At 48.0% G+C, this 14290-nt stretch overlaps 1 pseudogene across 1 annotated transcript in view; it reads right to left on the bottom strand.

Annotated features, from left to right (window-relative positions):
- LOC147717630 (E3 ubiquitin-protein ligase TRIM39-like) overlaps positions 1–14290 on the bottom strand; it is a 245838-nt pseudogene that overhangs the window by 169863 nt on the left and 61685 nt on the right. Inside the window, exon 3 of the transcript XR_015296081.1 lies at positions 10823–11053. The product of XR_015296081.1 is annotated as an E3 ubiquitin-protein ligase TRIM39-like (transcript). The remainder of the gene's footprint in view (positions 1–10822; positions 11054–14290) is intronic.

The following is a 14290-nucleotide window of genomic DNA, read 5'->3' as shown; positions in this document are numbered from 1 at the left end:
AAGCATAGGCCAGATTACACTTGTACAGATGGAACAGGTAACAGGTGATGTTCTGAATAGAGGCATCCAGCGGGTTAATGTTGTGGTCTGCACAATAAATGACAAACCGCTTCCATTTTGCCGCATAGCATGCTCTGGTGTTGGGCTTTCTTGCCTCCCGAATGATGTCCATACAGTCGGAAGGTAAGTGCAGGTAGCCAAACTCTAGGACCTCAGGAGCCAGATCGCCGGGTTGAGCTGTTGCGGATCCGGGTGCTGAATGTCGCCATGGCTCTGCGTCAGAAGGCTGGGTGTGAGATGTAGCCTTTGATGCAGTACCACGGACAGTTCTAGAAACGTGGTGTACCATGGTTGGCGAGCCCACGTTGGAGCAACCAGGATGAGAGTCATCGAGTGCTGCCTGAGCTTGCGTGCCACCAGCGGTATCAGAGGTGCTGGGGGAAAAGCGTACGCAAATTTGCCTAACCAGTTCATCCATATCGCATTGCCCTGAGACTGCGGGTGTGGGAACCTGGCGGCGAAGCTTTGGCATTTTGCGTTCCCCCTTGTGGCGAAGAGGTCGATCTCTGGATGACCCCACCTTCTGAAGTACAGTTGGAGAACCGATGGATGTATCTCCCACTCGTGCATTTGATGGCTGTGCCTGCTGAGCAGGTCCGCCATCTGGTTGTCCCTGCCCGGGAGGTGCTCTGCCTTGAGGAAGATGTTCCTCTGAATGGCCCACTTCCACATGCTCTGAGCCAGATGAGACAGCTGCGGAGAGTGTGTTCCTCCCTGCTTTTGAATGTAGTACATTGCCGTCATGTTGTCAATGCAGAGAGTTGTATGCGGGACAATGGAGATGCAGGAGGCCATCATGCCCATCAACTGCATGAACACTCTTGCTGGAAGTGAGTGTTGAGGCCTGAATTTTTGGATCAGCGATTGAATGCTGCCGACTCTCACTGAATTCGGCTGTGCTGTGGCCGCCAGAGTGTCTATGGTCGCACCCAGATACTGCCGTATGTGGGCGGGCTGGAGGTGGGATTTTGGGTAATTCAGTGAGAATCCCAGATCGTGCAGGAGGTGAATGGTGGGGGACACGTGGGCGGCACACTGCTGGGCTGACTTCGCTTGGATGAGCCAGGCGTCCAGATAGGGGTAGACGTGGATGTTTTGTCTCCTGAGATGTGCCGCCACCGTCGCCAGGCACTTTGTGAACACCCTGGGTGCCGTGGTGACACCGAAAGGCAAAACCCTGAATTGGTAGTGCTGGTTTTGGATGGTGAACCTGAGGTATTTCCTGTGTGAAGGATGTAGTGGAATGTGAAAGTACGCATCCTTCAGGTCTAAAGTTGCGAGAAAGTCCCCCTGCTGGAGCAGCGGGAGCACTTGCTGCAGTGTTAGCATATGGAAGTGCTCCGACAGGATGTAGAAGTTGAGGGGCCTGAGATACAGGATGGGCCTGAGGGACCCGTCCTTCTTTGGAATCAGGAAGTACAGGGAGTAAACTCCTGTGCCTCTTTCCTGCATGGGCACGAGCTCTATTGCCCCTTTTTGCAGCATGACGTTGACCTCCTGCTGCAATAAGTGCAAGTGCTCGTTTGACATAGGACGGTGCCTTGGGGGTATGTTGGGTGGAGTGGATGTTAACTCCAGACAGTAACCAAATTGGATAAGCTTTCTGACCCACCTGTCCGTGGTGATGGACTTCCACACTGGCAGGAACTGCTGGAGTCTCCCCCCGACCGGTGTTGTGTGGTCGGGGGGCAGTGACAAGGCGTCACTGTTTGCTGGCGGTCGAGGACCTGGAGCTGTTGTTGCCACGTCCTCTGCCTTTGGCGCTGTTGCCGCGATATCCACCTCAACTCTTGTTGGCATAAGTAGTCTGGGTGTTGCCCTTGTAGAATTGCGCGGACTGGGAAAGCTGACCCCTTGAGGCGCCTCTGGTATTGGAGCGACGAAAGGACCCACCCCGAAACTGCTGGGACTGCAAGGCACCCATGGATTTTGCAGTGTCAGTGTCTTTCTTCATTTTCTCTAGGGTGGTGTCAACCTCCGGGCCAAACAGGTGATCTGGGTTGACCGTTTGGTTCAAGATGGTGGTTTGGATGTCTGGCTTGAAACCAGAGATTCTGAGCCAGCCATGTCTCCGAAGCATAACACTGGTGTTAATGGCTCGCGCAGCGGTGTCAGCTGCGTCCAGAGCGCACTTAATGGAAGCGTTGGAGATCAGCTTCCCCTCCTGGATTAGCATCACAGCCCCTTCTTTGTATTGATCAGGCAGGTGTTGCAAAAGGGTCTCTAGTGTATCGTAGTGCGCCCTGTCATAACGCGCCAGAAGCGCTTGTGTGTTTGAGATGCGCCGTATGTTGGCAGCCTGTGCTGCTACCCTCTTCCCAGAAGCCTCAAAGACCTTGGATTCTTTGTCTGGGGGAGGAGCATCACCCGTAGTCTGAGAATTGGCCCTCTTCCGGGCATTCGAGACGACCAGGGAGTCCAGAGGCAACTGTCCTTTAATGTAAGTTGGATCAGTAGGCGCCGCTTTGTATTTTTTGTCAATCCATGGGTTGATGACTCTCGCACTGGTAGGTTCTTTGAAGACCTCAGCAGCATGCTTCAAAACACCTTTCAGCATTGGCAGAGTTTTCACAGTCTTTTCAGACACAGAAAAGGTGTCAAAGAGGAAATCCACATCCACAGGGTCAGCATGGAGCTGGACATTGTGATTGGCAGCGGCCCGTTCAATGAGGGCATTGAAAGCAGCAGAGTCTTCAGTAGGTGAAGTCTTAGCTGAGAAGAGTTGAGGGTCTTGTCCCGAATGAGGATCCCCAGGGTCACCACCAGCTGACCAGGGCTCAGTTGTATCCTCTTAGTCTGTGTAGACCGGATAGCTATATTCATCCTCCTCATCGCTCTCACCAGCGTCCACATCGGAGTAAGTGGGCGAGACCTCATGAGCTTGTGGTGAAAGGGGCTCCACCAAGGCTGGAGTACCAGCAGAGTCCATTTTCTTCTTGAGGGGGATTTTGTAAGACTCCAAGTGGGGTTCCGGGGTGATTTTCCTCTTCAGAAGGGAAAGCTTGCCCGTTTCGGCGTCGATGTAATGCTCTTGACGCTCTTCCTCCGAGGGTTGTCGAGGCCGCGGGCCGTGGACCACCAACGACGCTTTCGGCGCCGAAGAGACCTTTTCGGGCACGCCGGCCCCTGGCCTAGCAGCGAAAGCCTTCGGCGCCGTCTTAGGCGGCAAGGTAAAGAGGATCGGCGTGGACGCCTTAGCTGGCTTCTCCAGAGGCTTGGCAGGCGGAGTGTCCTTCGGCTCGACTGCCGCGGCGCCGTCCCTAATGCGCTGCAGGGACTCTGTGACCTTTTTCGTGAACGCGGCAGATGGACGTGCCGGTTCAACGGAGTCCTTCGAGGTCACCTTCGGAGTCGACTCACGTGGCGCAGCACCCTTGGCCTTGTCGTGTGGAAGCGGGGCAGAGAGGACCTTCGGGTCATCGGCCCGCTTTTCCGGTTTGCCGAGAGACTTCTTGGGGTCGTCGACAGCCTTCTTGTGCTCGACCCGACCCTTGCCGGCGTCTATCGTCTTCGGCGCCGATGCGCCCGTGTCGAACACCTTCACCTTAGTCTTTGACGCGGTAGCCTTAGGCTCGGCAACCTTGACTTGGCCTTTCGGCTCGACGGCCATCTTAGGTTTCTTCGGCGCCGAGGCCTCAGAAGACTTCGATCCGACCAATGCGATGCGCACTTTCGGTTTCGATATCTGCACCTGCGCAGTATCTGGCGTCGAGACCGTAGATTTCACTTTCGGTTTCGTTTTCACCGGGAGTGACTCGGTAACAATGTCCGTGGCCGGGCCCGAAGGCGGGGCCGAGGAACTCATATCGAGGTCTTGGGTAAGGCCCGAAGGCGATCCCTCGACCTGGGCCTTATAGATTGGCACAGCCCCAGAGTCAGTCTGAGGGAGCTCCTCGTCTGAGCTATCCTCCATGGCCCCGAGGGCCCCGTCGTCGTCTCCTACCTCCTTGACGACTTCTTCGCTTTCGAAAACTTCGGCCGCAGCGTAGTAGTCTTCTTCGACGTCTGACGCGGGGTTTGATTATGAGACGTCCTGGATATCTTCATCCTCGACCTCCCCAGCATCGAAAATGTCCGTGGGCGCCGGTGCAGATTGCTGGGCCTCCAGGCGCGCAGCTCGATGGAGCTTGAGTGTCTTCTTGGACCTGAATCGCGAACAGGCCATACACTTGGCCTCATCGTGGTCCGGCGACAGACACTTGTTGCACACCGGGTGGACGTCGATGTGCGGGTACTTCGAGTTACAGACCGGACATCTTTTGAATGGACTTCGGTCCATGATGGATGGTCGATGAGTCTGCAGCGTCGACGAGGCCTTCCGCGCCAAAAGCACGCGGAAGTACAGAGCTCGGCTCGGAGCCGAAGTAGAGTTGTTAAGCCGAACTCAAGACAATACCGACGTAAGACTAAAGACCTTTTGGTCTCAAGGAAAGTTTTTCTATCGATTCTGACAAGAGGGAACCAAAGACATCCGAACCCAATGGCGGAAAAAAACAATCTGGGGATGGAGTCGATGCCCATGCGCACTGTAGTCCAGGGGAGGAGCCACCTATCTCGTGATACTTCGAAGACTCTTCCAGGACAACAATGTGCAATCATCCGGACCTAACACTAGGCGGCGATCTATGCACAGATATGAATTCAGTAGCCCACATGCCTCGAAAGTCATCTTTTGCTGCAGCGTCTGAGCGTTTAGAAGTCGCCAATTAGATTGGCCCCTCTGAACTCTTGTGCTGGCTTTTGCCTTTAGGCAGTGTACATAACTATCGGGCTAATAAGCGTCTGGGCTCGTGTAATCTCAGGTGCACTACGATGCCACCACCAAATAGCGGGCTGATCAATCATAGCTGATGTAAGCCGTTCCCCACTCTCCTGCACTCTCCACAGGCTCTTCCCACCAAGTCATCTAACCCAGAGCCAAGGTGTAAGAGCTGGCCCTCTCTGCAGGGTCAGCCTCAAACGTTTTGCCTTTTACCCTCCACTTTTTGCTGACATTTGTTTTTGTTCGCTTTAGGACTCTGCGCACTTTACCACCACTAACCAGTGCTGAAGTGCTTGTGCTCATTTTTGTAAACATGGTTTGAGTGCCATTTATGTAAATGGCCATTTTTTATGTATTATTCCCTTGTAGAGCAGTATACCATATACCCAGGGCCTCTAAATGAAATGCCTCCAGAGGGTCTGTGGCACTAATTGTGCCACCGACTTTAGTAGAACCTTAAAACATGTCCCAGGCCTGCCAAGGCAGACTTAATGCAGTGTCATACTGCCATGTCGTTTTTGCATTTAAATCCCCTTGCCAAGACTTAAACTCCCCTTTTGTCACATTTAGGCTGCCCCTAATGTAGGTCCTAGGCAGCTCAGCGAGCAGGCTTCTGTGTATTGAAAATGTTGGACATGTACGTTTAGGTTTTACATGTCCTGGTAGTGAAAAACTCCCAAATGTGTTTTTCACTAATTTGAGGACTAACCCTCCCGTAGCACAACATTAGGGATTCCTTATTACATTGAAAAAGCTGTAATTCCTAACTGAGAGGTAGATATGTTATGCTTTGTTTCTATGGAATTGTAATGCTAAATCCTTCTTAATGGTAAAGTTTGACTTTTCCTTACAATTTTGAATTTGACATATTTTTTAGAAAGTTGGCATTTATCCAACCTCTGCAATTTGTGCCTGCAGCCTGTCTTGGGTCACATGACTAAGTGTAGCTGACAGACTTTGTGAATTCTTCCCAGACAGGCATACAATAGAGAGATTTGGTGTGCCTGACGAGCAATCTGCTGGCAGTATGGGGGTGGTGGAGCTCTGCACAGCCCCACTTACACCTGAATAGCCTGTGCTCCGCCTTCACACAAAGTCCTCAATGACTGCCAGCCAGGGCATGGGAATCAGGAAATTCTAAGCACTTCAAAGAACCTTTCCAAAAACTTCCCCCACCTTCCAGAAGAAGGGCGCCAGAGTAATAGAAATATGACCTTCTGACCCACTCTGCAGTTCACTACTGGACCAGCAGAAGAGATATCAGAGTACTGCCTGCTGCTGTGACTTGCTGTGCACTCTGCCAGATTGCTGCTGTACTTGGAAGGACTGCTTTGCTGCCTGGACCCTGAATTGATACATCAGAGGCTAGTGCTGCTATTGAGCCCTGCATCTACACCTGAACCACCGACTACCAGAAGTGACTCCAAGGGCTAGCATGCTGGCCTCCTGTTCAGAGCCACAGGGACATAAACAGGCTACAACCATCTTGAACCCTCACCGGGACTCAGCCTGAGTGAGCTCTGAACCCCCAAGAGGTGTCCCACTAGGCTGGATCATTGGTTGTGGTGCTGAAGGTGCCCAGATGGCTAATTTCCAAAACTGAGGCCTTAGACAACATTTAGCCAAAAAGTGCTCTGAGGAGCAAGAGGAGACTGGGGCTAACCTGCTCGCCTTTCCACCCGAGGTGCATCGCCGATTGGATTGACTTTGTGACTTCTCCTGCTAGGTTCTCTGCAGCAGCAAATCAGTTTCAGAAGTCCTTCGCCAAAAGGGTATCTGACCTCGTAGAACTGTCTTCGGCTACATCCCTCTGCTTCGTCCCACTGGAGTTTTTTGACTTGCATTTCGGTGACTGAGTCCGAACACAGGTATCTTCACCGCAGCTTTGACCCAAGGTCATCTAACGACAAAACTCCGTTTTCGGACACCCCCTGCCACCTTGACTCACTTGACTTTATCTTCTCAGATATTTTTCTTCAGAAACTTTTCTAAGTCCGAAGGTAAGCGCTGAACGTGCCCAATCCACTTTTTAATGCAAACCGCATTCCATTGTGGTCGGCCTTAAATTTCGGCTTTGAGCTGGACTTGCAAGACTATGGGCCATATATATATCACGCCTTTTTCCCGTTTGTAAACGGGCAGATTCTCAGAATCGGCCCATTTGCAAATTGTATCATTTCGACAGGCCCTCGCAAAATAGAGAATTGCTAAATTTGCGATTCTCTATTTTGCGAATGCAATTAAGGAATTGCAGACTGCGATTCCTTAAATGCAATTCTGGAAGCACCAGAAATGTGCTATTCAGCCTTGAGGAATTGCAAATTACCACCAACTTCAAGTTGGGGGTAATTTGCGATTTTCTTTAAAAAAGCACTTTTTGGACTTTTTAAAAGTGCAATATGTCGCACATACATGCCTTTATGGCATGTATGTGCGCAAAATGTGCACACATGCATATTTCAGGGGTGCAACAGGGTATCCTTTTGGCACCCTTGCAACCTTGAAATTACATTCTCAATTTGCAATTCTATAATTGGTAATCGCAAAATGAGAATTTCTTCCCATTCATTCATCTGGGTCTCCTAGTCCATCCAAATGAATGGGAAGGTATTCCTTAATTGCGAATCTCAATTTGCGATTCGCAAATAAGGAATATATAGGATTCGCAACATTTTTAGCAAATCCTACACACATTGCATTTTGCGATTCTCTAATTGCGATTCTCTAAAAATCGTAATTTGAGAATCGCAAAACCTTTTTTTGATACATATGACCCTATATGTCCGCGGATGGTGCTATGATCTTTTAGGCGCTAGTTTTCATTAAAACTTTTAAAATTCATAACTACGGTTCTACGGTGTCGAATCATTTATTAAAATGTACTCTATTTTTCTGAATTGATTTGGGATTTTTCTTGTGTTGTGTATTACTGTTTGTGTGCAGCATAAATACTTTACACATTGCTTCTACGTTAAACCAGACTGTTTTTTGTGCTGAGCTGACCAAGGGATAACAGGTTAATTTAGTGACTGTTCACCGTGCAAGGGATTGTGGCTGTTGCTTGACCAGAGTTCACACCCCTATCAAACAACAGCCTAATTCCTCACATGGGATCGTCCATGGTCGCATTATTTAACAAACCCAGTCCAGATCAGAATCACTACAGGGGGGCATCCCATTGCACACAATTGAACCTTCCGCCTCCTCCAGCCAAATCTCGGGGCTTCTCTTCTTTATTTTGAGGTCTACTCTAGACCCACCCATGGTTGTGGGATTGTAATCTCTTCTCCAACAGCTTTGTGGATAATAACCGCTCTTCTGGCTGCGGTCCCAGGGGCCCAAATCTGGCATACCTCGGGTCCTGCATAGTGGGTTGTGCATGGCTAAAAGTTCCTGCCTGCATTGGAAGCCGTCTTCATTCTACCGGCAGTCATCTTGTCCAGCGTATCTTGGAATCAGGGTAGGCCACTTTGTGGATCTTTATAGCTGCCTTTCGATACTCAAAAGTGGTTTCCAGTGGCACCTGCTGATGCAAAATCGCTTCCACTGCCTCAGCTCTAAATTCAAGGATTTCCAGTTCCCATCTGGTCCAGTACGGGCCTCAGATAGCCTTCCAGCACTCTGAGTTCGGCGAGGACTCTTCTACATGGGTCCTCCTCATAGCCACACACCCCTGAGTCGACTTCTAACCAACATATTTAAAATATATTTGGTAGTGGATTCAGAGTGGTGTGGAATCATACATGGTTCCATTTAGACCCAGTTTACAAGGTTGATACTTTCTGACAATAAGAAAGGTTTGGTGCTCTTATTGTTTTATAGAATTACTAGCAGCCCGGCCCGACGTTGTCTGGGTATGAATTGCTGCAGGCCAGTAGTATATTGTTTTGTAGGATTTCGTTTTGATAGCATTTCTTATCTGTGACAGGCCTGTGAAACGCTCTGATTCACAGTGCACTGCTAATGCACTTAAGAGCGCGCGTTCAGTAGTGTGTGAACTCGAGTTTCCCTACTTTATTTTTCCTTGCAATATTATATAGCGCGAACTCGACAACATGGCATGAGCACAATTTACATTACAGAAGAACACATTCATTTGTGGTAGGCACGGGGAGACAAAGCGATTTGCCTGAAATCACAGGATGTTGAGCTGATGCCGAGATTCGAACGTAGCTCCCCAGCTCTAAAGTTCGCAATTCTAGAACTTGTGGCGGGAGGTGTATCTAAAAGTGTATGTCGGTGCTGGCCATCAATGAGAGAGACCTGTGCATTTTTCAAATGGGTGGTGAAAAAATATGAGTATGTTGCTAGAGATGTGGGCCGCCGTGCCACCAATGAACTTACCGGGGGAGGGTAAACACCCATTATTCCGCAACTTTGTTTCCGCATACCATCACTCCGCATACTTTCATTACGAAAGTACCACAACTCCGCAATGCCACTATACTCATGGCATTACATTTTATATGCTTTTATCACGCATACATTTACAACGAAATTCGTTGTAAATGCATGAATGGTAAAAGCATGTTTTTTTATGTTTGGATAAGGTAAGTATGGGTATAGGGGTATATGTTTTGGGGTACTGAGGTATATGTTTTGGGGTGTTTGGGTATTTTAAGGGTTAAGATATAGTTTTGGGTTATAGGGTACAGGGGTAGTTTTAGGGTTTAGGGATAGGTATCGGGTTTGGGGTACAGGGGTATTTTATGCGTTCAGGGCTAGGTTTGGGTTTTAGGGTACAGGGGTATTTTTAGGATTCAGGGCTAGGTTTGGGTTTTGGGGTACAGGGGTATTTTAGGGTTCAGGGGTAGGTTTGGGTTTTGGGGTACAGGGTTATTTTTAGGGTTCAGGGCTAGGTTTGGGTTTTGGGGTACAGGGGTATTTTTAGGGTTCAGGGGTAGGTTTGGGTTTTGGGGTACTGGGGTATTTTAAGGGTTCAGGGCTAGGTTTGGGTTTTGGGGTACAGGGGTATTTTAGGGTTCAGTGGTAGGTTTGGGTTTTGGGGTAAAGTGGTATTCTTAGGGTTCAGGGCTAGGTTTGGGTTTTGGGGTACAGGGGTATTTTTAGGGTTCAGGGCTAGGTTTGGGTTTTGAGGTACAGGGGTATTTATAGGGTTCAGGGGTAGGTTTGGGTTTTGAGGTACAGGGGTATTTTTAGGGTTTAGGGATAGGTTTGGGTTTTGGGGTACAGGGTATATTTATAGGGTTAAGATGGGTTAGTGTTTAGCATTGGCTCCCCGTCAACAAAAGAATCACCTTCCCTCTCCTCACCCACGCACACAAAGCCCTACACGATCAAGGCCCGAGCTACCTCAACACCCGAATCAACTTCCACGCTCCCAAACGTCACCTCCGCTCAGCCAGCCGCGCTCTCACCACCGTCCCACGCATCCGCAGAGCGACAACAGGAGGAAGGTCCTTCTCCTACCTGGCCGCCAAGACCTGGAACTCCCTCCCAGCCGACCTGCGCCTGACCCAAGACCACCTCTCCTTCAGGAAGAAGCTCAAGACCTGGCTGTTCGAGCAGTAACGGCACCCCCCCCCCCCCCCCCCAAGCGCCTTGAGACCCAACGGGTAAGTAGTGCGCTCTATAAATGTCATTGATTGATTGAAGGGTGTTGGGGTTTTTTAAGGAGTAAGGGTGGGTTATGATTATGGGGTGCAGGGGTATTTAAAGGGAGCAGGGTGGGATTAGCACACAATATGAGACTTGGCATGAAGGGCCGAAGGTACCACAGGCCCCCATCGTTTGTCACGCCCCCCAGCACACGCCCACAGCACACCGCAGACACGCACCCAAGGGACTACTTTGCTGGCACTGTTCTTTTACCTTTTAAATGTATATGGTGGGCGTCTGCATAGCCTATGTCCTTCTGCTGCAACTGCCCTTTCCAACGCTGTATTGGGTGTTGTGATTGGTGCTGTGGTTCCGGAGATTACCCGCCTCAAAGGTTTAGGCTCTCTCTTTATTATATTAGTATGGATAACATTTTCTTACCTTTAATAACTCCACATCTTTCTGCTGACACTTTGAGTCGATCTCTGCGATCAGGCTCCTGAGGACAGATTGCTGTTCTTCATATTTGGTCACTTTCTCCTTGATGTTCTGCAGGCTCTTCTTCTCTTCCTTCTCTAGGCTGCTGAGGTAACAAGATTTTTCCTTCTCCAAAATCTTCTGGAGCTTCTCAAACTCATTATGGATTCGCTCTCTCTGGCTCTTGTACTGCGACTGCAAGATAAAAATAAAGCCCATACTCAAATTGCTGGCACTTCAGAAATATTATCAATGGACTCTGGGGAAGACCCATTATGTCTTTCTTATTATTCACCAGGTGATTAAAGGCTATCATATATGTCATACCAGAGAAAGGGGGGTCCAGCAATAGAACAGAAAGCAGACCAGGCATTTTGTTTCCCCAACAGGGTCCATCAACAAGGGGGATCAGGAAGGGCTTTTATTCAGGTCCAGCATACTTGTCCAAAGCAATAATAAAACAAAGGGGTATGCAGTTCCTAGGTAGGTCACCCAAAGGGCGTGTACAGAGAGATAAGGGGGTAACAATTCCCTTAGGGGGAAAAGTGTCCTCCAAAGAAAGTGAAATCAGAAGACGGGGGAATTCCTCCTTTTGGAACTAAGGCCCTCACACACCCAGCCAGCTAGGTGTCATGCTTCATCATCGGGACTGCTCCTCGTCGGGTCGGCGGTGCAATACCCGACAGGCACCCAATGATGGGGCTCTTTGGCGGAGATCATTTGTTCCTTGCCGTTTGGTGAGGTGTGGGTGAGGGGCCTTGGTAAGTGTAGATGTTGTATAGTGAAGGTACGATATAAAACCGGTTCGGTAGTCCAAAAATGTACTTTAATAGAATGGCTCCTACCCGATTAAAATAGAACTTGAGTGGCAACTTCGATCTTAAATTTATTAGTTCAAGATTGTAGTGCTCTACTCTATAATGGTCAACATGTTTCTTGCCATAATGTCTGAGAGGTCAGATGGCAATTCATCAGGTCCAATGTGTAAACTATCTACACTTCGTGGTAGTGATAATTATCTACCTACCAGTTATGTTATAGGATAAATACCTAAACAAAGATGAGGGTAATTAAGAAAAAGGAGGGAAAAAGGCACCACGATCAATACTACATGATTGTTGTGCATCCTTAATTATGCCATACCTCTCTGTACAACTAGAACTTGACCCATTGTGCTTGCACTGGTGACTCAAAATAACATTGTTCGATGTGTTGTGACAGGGAGCACAATTGGTGAAATATAACATTTGTTAAGAAAAATATTATACCATGTGAAGAGGTTAAAAACAATAAAGAAAATTAAAAGTACATACATCTCAGCTCTCATTGGTATGACAGGGTGGTAGACTCACTCTGTAGAACCTCTGTTCATGCCTCAACAGTACCAGCGGGGCTGTGGCACTTCGAGGATAATTATCCTGAATGAAAGACAAGGGTATTGTGGGTTACCGAAACCGGTTGGTGAAGGTTTTACCGCCTTAAATTAACCGCTGGAACTCAGAAGGGCTCTGGAAAAAACAGAAGCCCCTAACAAACGCCGCTTAATAGCCTTGGTGCAACCCGGTTGTGAAGGGCGCGACTGGCGGAAGAAACCAAGGGTAGCAGCCTCCACCCACTCGCAATCCAGACAGCGGTGTGGATGGCAATGGACGGTGCACACAGCAGTGGGCTCCTGGGAATGCCCTGGCACATATATATATTTTTCTTTTTACAAAGTAAGCTCTGATAGAAATCACTGAAGGGTAAGTCTACTACCAAACTGGAGAAGATTAGTATGCAGAAACTATGTTGTTTTTCATTTATAACCATCTATATATCAATGAGAATGGACTGATTAAAATACTTTAGCATAAACTAGACTACAGTTCACCGTTTCGTGCACACTCTTATTTCAATGGTGGCACCTGGAATGGAGTGAGTTGCTTCTAGGTGGCTTCTGCAAAGGTGCTATTTGTATCTGGACCAGCAGCACAAAGGGAACAGGGGTGTGCTGGTCAGATGGCTGGGCACAGGTCAATCCTCGGAGTCCTAACTGCACCAGACAAACCACGCACTGCACAGTGAGGGTGATAACCTCCGAGGTGCATGTAGGCTGGTGGGGGTTGCAAGAAGGCAATATCAAGGTAATTTAAGGTTAAAGCTAAACCTCCACCCCTCGAAGAGCAAGTGGCTAAGAACAGAGTTAGAACCATATATTACCTACCCCCTACAGCGAGGCCTTAGACAGGGCGGTTGAAGCAGGATTGGGTCTGTTACTCGGGCTAAGGACTGAATCATGTTGTCACCACAAGCAGATGATCACAGTGTGGTACATATTTCATCTCCGTTCAGTACAGTTATATGCTTGTTCCAACTACAAGGCTATGAGCACCTATGTGACTGATAAAAGGTGAATGCTTCAACCACATGAATCCTGAGTATTAGGCACTGCGGACGTAGAATGATTAACAGTTTAAAGCAGAATACTGCAAATAATGCCCAATCTGTGAAAACAACATTTCACTATTGTATGCATAACAAATGTGAGCGGGTGTTCGATGAATCAGGAATACCTAAAAAGGTACGCAAGATAATTCACTTTTTTTTCACTGAAAGAACACGGGATGTGAAAATATGTCCAGATTGCAAGCTTTTAAAAAAAGATGAAAAAGCAACTATTGCATCTGGGTTTTAGGTCTGATCAACTCTCTTCACAAGCAACGATGGGCGGATTTACACCACACAAGGGTGGAACCATCTCCTGAAATACCAGCTCTGCTGGACATCAAAGACAATCATTCAAAGTCTTGGTGGTTAAGAACTTTAATTAGGATTGTACTACTGTCAAATTACACATGCAGGCAAATACACCAAATACCAGGATATATATACTGGAGATTACCACTTTAATACTCCTAAACATTTAGGAGTCTCCAAAATTTTCTGTAGGGAGAGCTACTTCTGATCTGTGAAAATCATCGTAAACCACTGACGGCTAAACAACTCACGCATTTTTACCAGAGATCCTCATGCCCAGCATCATTGACTTCAAGGCTAATGTCCAAAGAGCCAGATACTATGGTTTGAACAAAAAATACTTTAGCTAAGGGCCCTATGACAGAGCTCCTAGCAGTTGATGCTGATAAAGATTTTGACAAGGTTTATTGGCAATTTTTACTCCGTACCCTATCTACCTTCAATTTTGGAGACTCATTTTTTAGAATGATATCAACACTATACTTATACCACTCTGCAAGGCTTTTTATCAATGGATACTTTTCCAATTTGTTTAACCTTCTTTAGGGGCACTAGACAAGGTTGCTCATTATATATATTTTAAATAAACTGAATTTTATTGATTTTGGAGCATTTAACAACCTACAACATTTCCAGAGGCCCAGAAAATGATACCACCGGTTGTACACCATCACATCCCAATCAAGTGTACATTTT

This window comes from Lissotriton vulgaris, chromosome 5 (assembly GCF_964263255.1).
Source record: "Lissotriton vulgaris chromosome 5, aLisVul1.2, whole genome shotgun sequence".
NCBI classification, from domain to species: domain Eukaryota; kingdom Metazoa; phylum Chordata; class Amphibia; order Caudata; family Salamandridae; genus Lissotriton; species Lissotriton vulgaris.
Note: the sequence above shows the minus strand (reverse complement) of the source record. Positions and strands in the feature narration are given on the sequence as shown.